Consider the following 9,645-nt stretch of genomic DNA (forward strand, 5'->3'; position numbering starts at 1 on the left):
AGAACAAAGTCAAGAGCAGTCAAGAAAGTGACGCCGTCACCTCTCAAATCCAAATCTCTAATCAAAGCTCAATCCAAAGTCAACAAGGGAGATTACATGTACTTATGTGACATCAAGGAATTCTCTGATCTAAATCTCTATCTAGATGAACTGGAAGGAGTTAGAGGGATTGATGCCTACAGAAATCTACCTGAAAGGTTAGTTTTCAAGTACAAGGGAGGAAAGGAGATTCAATGGCCACTTCACAGGATCCTTCAAGAAAGCTAATTTGTGCCGATAAAGGTTTATTCATCATTCAAGAAGAACTTTGGATTCAATGTAACTGCAAGAAGACTGGTTCTAAAGAAGATTGAAGAACTGAGGAGTATTAGAGCTAAAGATGCACTCCCAAAGACTCTAATTATTCCTTACACAGGGAGAAAAGTGCATCTAAGGCCCTACTGGCTGATGGAGTTCATGGATGACAAAGGAGTTAGAAGATTTTTCAGATTAGAAGACCAATTGAGCATCTCTAGCAATGAGACTCTTTTGGAGATGCAAAAAAAGCTAAATCTCTCAGAATCTGATTAACTGGAATTCCACAGACAGCTCCAAAATCAGATAGAAGAAAACAACAGAAAGCTTGGAAAGAGATCCAGACCTTCAAGGAACTAGATAAATCTGCTCAGGCTAGAGGAGCATTTTGAAAATGACTGTAAGCTAATCTTTGTGCATTTTATTATTTGAAGCACTTTACAGTTTTATCTACTTACTCTTAATGTTATATTTTTAGGGTATTTTGTTATCATCAAGTTTCTCTTAATTTATGGCTACAATCCCAGTAGACATAAATTGGGGGAGATTGTTGTGGATATGTTGTGAACTTGATGATTTCATTAACAAAATACCTTAGTAGATTTTACTTAGTGAAAAATGTAGCACTCGACGGATAAGGAATATAGTCCCGACGGATGACTCAATATAGTCCCGACGGATGATGATCTATTATCCATCGAGTAAGTAGCTTATGTAATAATGAGTCTGTAGCACATTTCCGCATACACCTTGTTTAGATTCTATAGTAGCACTCAACTCATGTTGACTTTAATTAGATATGCAGAATAGGTTGATTAATTGTACATAGATGATGTCTTGTAATTCTGCATAAATGAAATGAAGTCAAGTGCCAGATAGTTACCCGACGGATAACCAACAATGCCACTCGACGGATGATCAACAAGGCAACCCGACGGATGATCATGTATCCGATGGATAATCAATTCAAACATCAGTTAACAGTGACAAAACAGTGACATGCGTCGAGTGTATTCAAAAGGAATATGGAAGCCTATTCAACTGGGTTTTAGAGAAAAAAGAAGCATTGCCATTTCCATGCTATTATGAAGATATTCAAAGATGCTGGAATAGAGTAATGAAGTAGCATAATATTAGACTTGATAGGTTTTGTTTTATTATCTTGTCTTATTACTTTGTAATCTTGGTGATATATAAACCAAGAAGTAGCAAATAGAACAACAAGAACACTAAGCAAGAAAAATCTTAGAGAAACATTTGTAAGCTGTATTCTTAGCATTTCTCTGGAAACTTAGTTGTTCATATTTGTAAGCAGCTGTGAGCAAATCTTGCTACACAGAGTTCTCTTGATATAATATATATATATATATCTCTGGTGGATACATTCAAATCCACCAGAAAGTTTTTAAAGACTTGTGTTTTTAATTACTTGTGTTTTGATTCATTCCAAGTTATTATTCCGCACTTTTCAAATCAATTCACACAGATATATATTTTAAGTTAGAACACTTTTAAACCAAGAAAAAGTTTCAAGAATTCCATTCAACCCCCCTTCTGTAATTCTTGTTGCATTGTTAGGGACTAACAGTAACACAAAAATCACAGTGTTACATTAGACCATCTGCAGCATAGCTAATGAAACATATTTGGGTAACATATTTTTGGAGGGGGTTGCAATAAGTCATATTTGGTGTAGTGATTATTAATTATGATTCTATGGATTATTCTTTACTAATTTATTATATCTTTATTTTCTGTGGTAAAAGGTTAGATTAATAAATGTTCTTGGAATATGATATGTAAATCTATATCTCTAAGTACGTTACTTAGAAATGAGATAATGAGAATAGTATTGATATTTCTAAAGGTCCCTAGTCAAGTATTATTGTTAAGGGACGATCATAAATACGTTCAGACTAGTGTGTTTGTTGACTGATGATCACATCTCATTGATCATAGGCGTTGTGATACTAAAGTCAAAACACAGGCACATGTATTAAATACATGGTGCTGGATTGGCCTGTTATAAGATACTACATGTTTAAAGTGTCATAAGTTAATTTCAAAGTGATAATGATGTATATCATCAGTCTCCCCTACACCTTGTTCTATACCATCAGTTTTAAACCCGTCTTATAAAGTATTAGCACCTATGAGGATGGATTCGAGAACTACAGTATATGGTGAGTACACGAGATATTAAGCAGGGTGAGAAGAAACCTAAAGATAGGATTCGTGTGTTACAGAAAATAGCTGCTACCAGGTTATATGGAGATACTAGTAAGTATGCCATCTATGATTATCTGGTGGAGTGAGCTAGATGGATTTTTAAAGGAGTTTGAAAAGATTGGAAATCGAGAGTTTTTTTGGAAGTAGATGATGATGTTATGACCAAAAATGATGCGTATAGTAGTAATGTGATGTGATATTAGTCGACCTTGTTTTAAAAAATAGATTTAATGATTACTAGATAGATTTGTTATACTTAGTAATCGTAAGAGATGATGATAAGAATGTTACCAGTATGAAAGATTAGAAGTGAAGCAACGAATAAGGTAATATGTAATGGTAACTGGAGTTTTTGTTGATTAATGAAAGCAAAATGGACCCAATAAGGGGTAGAAGATATATGGAAATGAATGAGCTCTTATCTGAGTGTTTCCCTAATTTGATACCTTGTAGTTGTCGGGAAGGAAAACAACCAACTCATATAGTAATGACGACTAGGTGTACGATTTTCAAGATTTTAAACAGTTTTAAAAAGAGATTTTCTTAACAAGATTTTTCTAAAAATCCTTTAAACAAAACAAGTTTTAAAAACTTGGTTGTCAAACTACTACTTGAGTTTCTTGTTTGTTATAAGATTCAGATTATCCAGAAGAATACTTGTTCTAGAAGTTAGTACGGTTAATTTAAAAGGCCAAGTGGACCCGCTATTATGGAAAAGATTGGATCAATCCTAAGAGAAGAGTGCAAATATTGTTTGATAAGTTTAACGACATAACCAATGTACGGAGAAACTATTCATCCAATTTCTGAGACGATTAGAGTTCAAAGAATACATCGATTCACAAGAAGCCGAGTATGAGCAAAGAAGATTGAGAAAATCTCCAGACTTTTCTAATTGGAAGAATGTTATTAGAAAAGGAGGATATGTTGACTGATTAGTAGCATAAGAGAAATTTGAAGTTATGATTTTAAATCTCGTAAGAGTGAAAATAGGGTTGACTTATAGAAATATTGAACATGGAAGTGCGACGCTAAAGATGCAAGATCTAATACATGGGAATTTATTCTAATAATCGATTGAACAAGGCATTTCAGAGAACTTTTAAAAGTCAATATACGACTTGGTATGGGATCTGTTGATCGAACAAACGTTGAAGTTGTAAATAGATGAAATGTGAATATCGACCAATGATATTATTATTTTTACACTATTATAGTGTATAATCTTCTTATTCTCGAATAAAGCATGAACTCTTTTCATCATAAGTCCTATGAGGCGATAAAGAAAAGGAAATTGTTGAATTCCTTTCGGATCATCCCTCCTTCAAAATATTGCTTTCTGATTTAGACAAGCAGTGTTATGGTATGACGCTTTGTTGAAATAACAAAGAGTATGATGGGACGCCACCTAATCATGTGCTGTATGCCATATAGTATGAAAGACTGACCATCTTGAGTATAAATATGGTTGTCTCACTCATATCTAAATCATCATTTATTTTTCTTCTTCAATTTTGATTTCTTGATTTATGAATCCTTCCGATTGTTTCCTTGTACTGTTATCCCTTACAAAAAGTTTCCAATCAAAATCATATACACAAATTCCTTCTTGTGTAAGGTCCATTCTTTGAATATTTCCAAAGGAAGTGGAATGAACCCGTGTAGCAGATGAGGTTATATGATAAGTATGGATAATTGTAAGCCAATAAATGGTGGACATATACGTGCCAAGAAGAAACCCTTATACCAACGACGCTGTTGTTACAAGGACATCAAATTAGAAGCGGAAATTTGTATACATGATACGTTTCAAGTCTGAGATTTTGGCGTGAATTGAAGTAGTTAGTAAACCGTGTGAGGTAAATTAACTAGAGATATAAGAAAGTAAAGCTGCGTATATCGGATAAAGCAAATGATTGATTGGACAGTATAAGAGAATGAAGAAATTCTTAATAATAACCAGGTAATCGATTAATAGATTGTGAAGATGAATCATACCTCAATCATGTGAGAGATACTTTTCATAAAGGTTTAATGTGACAACCTCAACCCCGGGGTCAGGAGTTGACGTCATCAACCACAATACTAACAATCATAATTCAGTCTAACTCATTAATAATACATAACTACGACCCCTTTTCCAAGATCTTTTCCAGGTTTAAGTATGATTTAGGTTACTCAACTAACACAACCCAAATTACCTTATACAATCCTGTCCACTAATTTAATGCAGCAACTCAATAGACCTCATCTGGTCTGAACACAACTACCTTATAGGAGCCTGACACAAAAGGAGCTGGAACTCTGCCTTGACTACTATGCAAGAATCTCCTAGGCATCTGCAATACATATAAAATATTCTTCAAGGGTGAGCAATCAATTGCTTAGAAGTTGATAAGTGGCCTTTTATACCACTTAGAACGTCTTAAAATGGCTTAAATTGGTGTCTTAAAATCAAGTATTTTGTGTATTTGATGCGTTTTTCTAGTGTTTATGCATTTCAGGGTTTTAGTTGCATTTCGGGGGAGGAATCATCAAGAATAAGCCTTGGCATGTGTTCACCATTGCGAGAGGAAAGAAACGGGCAGATTACGGCGAAGAAACGGAGCAAAATCAGATTTTTTTTCCAGTAGAGGTCTGAGCGCCCACTCAGCATTGCTGAGCGGCCGCGCAGCAAGCTGAGCGCCCGCTCAGCTATGCTGAGCGGCCGCGCAGGGTCGGGAAAAAAGACAAATTATTTTAGGACTTCTACTTCTGTTTGGTTTCCACTTCTATGAAATCTGAGTTTTATGGGACTATTATATAAGTAGATTTGAGACGTTTTCACAAGTGGGGATTAAAAAGAAGATTGTGTTTTTACGCAAGAAGCGAAGGAGATAAGGAAGAAGACCGATTTAGCACACCGCAACGAAGAGGAAGCATATCTTCTTGTGATTCTTGTTTCGTTGTAATGTTGGATGCTAGTTTTCTTGCTTGAACTTATTTACTCTTGTGACGTACTCTGTTTTAATATAATTAGTTTAGTTATTATTTTCTTGTGTTTGTTTATCATGATTTCATATGAACCCATAATGACGATAAGTTCTATTATGGGCTAATCGTGATCATGGGGTTGCAACGGATTTATTATGGAATTCTTAGTTAATCGTTTAATACTTTAGTGTGTGATGATTACATGATATCTAGTATTGGTTGTGCGTATTCGTCTTATGTGCATCGCGAACATATAAGATAGGGTGTTAATCTCTTGTGAAGCGACGGTGGATCTTGAGATTTAGAACTTGCCATGCTAGCATAGGTTCATGTACGTTGTGCATGATTAGTGGGTAACTCTAACAGTTTTATTTGCCCTATGTAATCAAAAGGAATAACTTGTGCTTAAATCATTGTGTTGTCAATTTCTGTAGACATATAGGAACTCAACATAATTGATGACTATTCAACTTCTATCTTAATTGTGGATGCTTGGTATAATGGTATTAGTACAATGAAAGTTGGCTTTTATCAGTTTCGTGTTATTCGATTAATATCATCAATGTCACATGCTAAAGGTAATAACAATGGCTATAGAAGGAAGTAATAATGAAGTTGTGATCTCATGAGTGTTTTATTATTGATAAATTGAAGTGTTAGTTAAGTGATTAATTAAGTAGTTAATTATAGTTAATATTTAATCAACAATTTTAAGTGTTAGTGTCTTAACATTGAGAAGTAATCATACATTGGTGAGTGAGTTTAATTAGACAATAATTTAGTCTGAGTCTCTGTGGGAACGAATCTGATTTATATCTTATACTACTTGCGAACGCGTATACTTGCGTGAATATTAGCGCGTGTTTTCGCCCTAACAAGTTTTTGGCGCCGCTGCCGGGGACTCGGCGTATCTGTTTAGTTTATGTACTTACCATCATTGGTCATTAGGACTCAGTGATTAGGACGTAGTAGTTACTTATTTTTTACGGTTGTGTTTCAGGTACTTTAGCAAGCGTTTATGCAAACTCGTTCTCGTGCTCGCAAGAGGACTTTAGATACAGCTGAGGAGACAGACGAAGTTCTTGATATTCCGGAGAAGTTAGATTTTGAGGATTCGGATTCAGGAACTGAGCAGAAAGAACCAGTAAACATGGGAGATCGTATTTTTCAAGCTGATCCAGCTCTTATGGATTTTTCTCGGCCTAAAATTGATGACATTCAGTCAAGCATCCTTCATCCGGCTATTCAAGCTAACACCTTTGAAATCAAGCCGGGCACTATTCAGACGGTGCAGAATTCTGTTTCTTTTGGAGGAGCGGCAACTGAAGACCCCAACATGCACATAAGGAATTTTGTCGAGATCTGCAGCACTTTTAAGTATAATGGCGTGACTGATGAGGCTATCAAGTTGAGGCTTTTCCCATTCTCACTGAGGGACAAGGCTAAAGACTGGTTACATTCTGAACCAGCTGGGTCCATCACTACGTGGCAAGATCTTGTGCAAAAGTTTCTGGTGAAGTTTTATCCGATGGCAAAGACTGTTGCTATGAGGAGTGCTCTTACTCAGTTTGCGCAACAACCTACAGAATCTATGTGCGAGGCTTGGGAACGCTACAAGGAAATGTTGAGAAAATATCCACATCATGGAATGCCGGATTGGATGGTGATCACTGGTTTCTATAATGGTTTGGGGGCCCAATCTCGGCCCATGCTCGATGCAGCAGCTGGAGGCGCCTTATGGGCTAAAAGCTATACTGAGGCGTATAATCTTATAGAGACGATGGCTGCAAATGAGCATCAAAACCCAACTCAGAGGATGACGTCAGGCAAGGTAGCAGGTATTCTAGAAGTTGATGCAGCCACCGCTATTGCAGCCCAGCTCCAAGCGCTATCAATGAAGGTTGATTCTCTGGCTACATATGGAGTTAATCAAATAGCTATGGTTTGTGAGCTTTGTGCAGGTTCCCATGCTACAAATCAGTGTTCTCTTGTCAACGAATCTGTTCAGTATGTGAATAATTATCAGCGACAACAGCAACCTGTGCCAGCGACCTATCATCCTAACAACAGAAATCATCCAAATTTCAGCTGGGGGAATAATCAGAATGCTATTCAGCCACCATATCAGCAAGGAGTGAGTAAACAGTTTAACCCACCTGGATTCCAGCAACCACATCAGTATGCTACAAGGCAATCATATCCTCAACAGGGAAGTATAGCTGCACCTACTAGTGCTGATTTTGAGAAACTTAAGCTGTTGTGCAAGAGTCAGGCGGTTTCTATCAAGACCTTGGAAAATCAAATCGGTCAATTAGCCAATGCAGTGCTCAATCGTCAACCTGGCACTCTTCCCAGTGACACGGAAGTACCAGGCAGGAAGGAAGCTAAAGAGAAAGTCAAGGCTATTACCTGAAGGTCTGGAAAAGTGGCTGATGCTGAAAAGGCAAAAGAAGTAGAAGCTGAAATTAGAGATGAAGAATCTAAGCAAAAGGAGAAATCGACGGAACCAAGGAAGACTACTGTTGAACACACTCTGCCTGAGGCTAATACAGGGGAGAAACAGCTCTATCCTCCACCACCTTTTCCTAAGAGATTGCACCAACAAAAGCTGGATAGACAGTTCGGGAAGTTTCTGGAGGTGTTCAAGAAACTTCACATCAATATACCTTTCGCTGAGGCTCTGGAATAAATGCCTAGTTATGCGAAGTTTATGAAGACTATTCTTTTAAGGAAGGTGAAACTGGATGACCTTGAAACCGTTGCTCTCACGGAAGAATGCAGCGCTGTTCTGCAGCAAAAGTTACCACCAAAACTGAAAGATCCAGGAAGCTTCACCATTCCTTGCACCATTGACAATCTGACTTTTGACAAGTGCCTTTGTGATTTGGGAGCAAGCATTAATCTGATGCCGTTGTCGATCTTTAAAAAGTTGGATCTGCCTGATCCAAAACCCACATACATGTCGCTACAATTGGCTGACCGTTCCATTACTTACCCAAGGGGCATAGTTGAGGATGTGCTCGTCAAGGTGGATAAGCTCTTCTTTCCTGCAGATTTTGTTATTCTGGATTTTGAGGAAGATAAGAAGATTCCCATAATCTTGGGAAGGCCTTTCTTGGCTACTGGCCGTACCTTGATAGATGTGCAAAAAGGTGAACTTACTATGCGGGTCCAAGATCAGGATGTGACCTTCAACGTATTCAAGGCAATGAAATTCCCTACAGAAGATGAGGAGTGCTTAAAATTGGATGTGATTGATTCTACGGTTACTTCGGAACTCGATCGCATGCTAATGTCTGATGCATTGGAAAAGGCTTTAGTGGGGGATTTTGACAGCGATGATGAAGATGGCAACGAGCAATTACAATATCTGAACGCTTCTCCCTGGAAGCGAAAGCTGGACATACCATTTGAATCTATTGGTACTTCTGACCTTAAGAATGCTGAAGGGAAGCTCAAACCATCAATAGAGGAAGCACCTACCTTGGAGCTCAAGCCATTACCTGAACACTTGAGGTATGCTTTTTTAGGTGATTCATCTACGTTACCTGTTATTATTTCATCTGACCTTTCAGGTAGTGAGGAAGACAAGCTCTTAAGGATTTTGAGAGAATTCAAATCGGCTATAGGATGGACCATAGCAGACATCAAGGGGATAAGTCCTTCATATTGTATACATAAAATTCTGCTAGAGGAAGGTAGTAAGCCAATTGTGGAACATCAGCGAAGACTGAATCCCATCATGAAGGAAGTGGTGAAGAAAGAAATTCTGAAATGGCTGGATGCAGGCATCATTTATCCTATTTCTGACAGCTCATGGGTGAGCCCCGTACAATGTGTACCTAAGAAAGGAGGTATCACTGTGGTCACAAATGAAAAGAATGAGCTCATCCCTACTCGAACAGTTATAGGATGGAGAGTATGCATGGATTATAGAAAATTGAACAAAGCCACAAGGAAGGATCACTTCCCTCTTCCATTTATTGATCAAATGCTTGACAGATTGGCGGGTCATGAGTATTTTTGTCTTCTGGATGGTTATTCCGGGTATAATCAGATTTGTATTGCACCAGAGGATCAGGAAAAGACTACCTTCACTTGTCCATTTGGCACGTTTGCTTTTCGCAGAGTTTCATTTGGGTTATGTGG

The 9,645-nt window shown here is 37.5% G+C and overlaps 1 non-coding gene across 1 annotated transcript; it reads right to left on the reverse strand.

Annotated features, from left to right (window-relative positions):
- Window positions 1-7,039: 7,039 nt before the first annotated feature.
- On the reverse strand, window positions 7,040-7,146 carry LOC141722717 (small nucleolar RNA R71). The gene has a single exon (XR_012575722.1). It is a non-coding gene; the product is annotated as a small nucleolar RNA R71 (small nucleolar RNA).
- Between the last annotated feature and the right edge of the window lie 2,499 nt (window positions 7,147-9,645).

Source organism: Apium graveolens, chromosome 4 (genome assembly GCF_009905375.1).
Source record: "Apium graveolens cultivar Ventura chromosome 4, ASM990537v1, whole genome shotgun sequence".
NCBI classification, from domain to species: domain Eukaryota; kingdom Viridiplantae; phylum Streptophyta; class Magnoliopsida; order Apiales; family Apiaceae; genus Apium; species Apium graveolens.